The 1,527-nt window shown below is 39.1% G+C and overlaps 1 non-coding gene across 1 annotated transcript; it reads right to left on the reverse strand.

Moving 5' to 3' along the window:
* Window positions 1–1,183: 1,183 nt before the first annotated feature.
* On the reverse strand, window positions 1,184–1,290 carry LOC127077776 (small nucleolar RNA R71). The gene has a single exon (XR_007787549.1). It is a non-coding gene; the product is annotated as a small nucleolar RNA R71 (small nucleolar RNA).
* Between the last annotated feature and the right edge of the window lie 237 nt (window positions 1,291–1,527).

Raw genomic sequence — 1,527 nt, forward strand, 5'->3', positions numbered from 1 at the left:
ATTGAATGTGAGGACGAGAGTTAAGCATTTGAATTTAATTATATAACCTAAGTCAACAGAGCGAGAGTTTGAGACGAGGGTGTTTAAACGATTAGTGTTTTCTTAAAAAGAGTTTCTATAGATTCTGTTGTTTTCAAAAAGTGATTTTGGACTTAACTAATAAGTGACAGCTGCGTTAATATAAAGTCATAGTCTATTCAACAGAGCCAGAGTTTGAGAAAAGACTTTTGATCAATAGTATTTACTGAAAAGATTTATTTTAAAAAACCAAGAAACCAACGAAGATTTGATTCCCTAATTACGACAAACTACATACCGATATCCGCTTAATTGATATTTAATCTAGATCTTATTTTAGTTTTAACTTTTCCCCCGAACAATCAAAGTATCATCCGCCTTAGCTTTACGAAGTAACCTTAGAAAACGGTATATCGATTCATAAGTCCCTGTGGGATCGATATCTTTTAAAACTACGCGATAGAACTGTGCACTTGCAGTTTGTACCCCAAATTCGACTCATAAAGTCGCGATCAAGTTTTTGGCGCCGTTGCCGGGGACTTTTATTTAGTCGATATCGTAACTCTTCTGTTACGCTGTAGAGACTAAGGCTTTTCTTTCTCTTTTCTTTCTTTCGTTGATTTGTATGCCACGCACTCGCTCACAAGGCGAGCCGTTCTACTTACGAATCAACGATATCGAACTATATCTCCAAGTCTTACGACGAATTCGGGAATATCGTGCTGCAAACAATCTCCCTCCTGTAGAACTTCCTGATTTCAAAAATATTTTCCCTTCGATACCCGAGATGGCAGAACCAGCTCGTGCTCTTAGAGATTACGCTGCTCCATTGCAAGATGAACCGCATTCAAGTATTTCTCCACCCGCAATCGAAGCAAACAACTTTGAACTCAAACCTTCACTGTTGCAGGCAGTGCAACAGAACCAATTCTCTGGAAATCCTACCGAGGATCCTAACCTTCATTTATCCGTATTTGTCCAATACGCTGATACTGTTAAAGCTAATGGTGTCACTTCAGAGGCAATTCGACTTCGTCTTTTTCCTTTCTCACTAAGAGATAGCGCTAGAAGATGGCTTCAATCTCTTCCTTCCAACTCAGTCACCACATGGAACGAGTTGAAGAAAGTTTTTCTTGCTCGATATTTTCCGCCAAGCAAAACAGCTATGTTAAGAGCCCAAATAAATGGATTTAAATAGAAAGATAACGAGTCTCTTTTTGAAGCATGGGAAAGATACAAAGACATGATGAGACTTTGTCCACATCATGGTTTAGAAGACTGGTTAGTAATTCATACATTCTATAATGGTCTCCTGTACAACACGAGGTTAACAATAGATGCCGCCGCAGGTGGTGCACTAATGAACAAACCTTATGCTGACGCTTACCAACTTATCGAAAGCATGGCTCAAAACCACTATCAGTGGGGAACCGAACGGACAATGGTGGAAAAACCTCAAACGAAAACTGGCATGTACGAGATAAGTAACCTTGATCATGTTAATGCAAA

The sequence above is a fragment of the Lathyrus oleraceus genome, chromosome 4, assembly GCF_024323335.1.
Source record: "Lathyrus oleraceus cultivar Zhongwan6 chromosome 4, CAAS_Psat_ZW6_1.0, whole genome shotgun sequence".
Taxonomy (NCBI): Eukaryota; Viridiplantae; Streptophyta; class Magnoliopsida; order Fabales; family Fabaceae; genus Lathyrus; species Lathyrus oleraceus.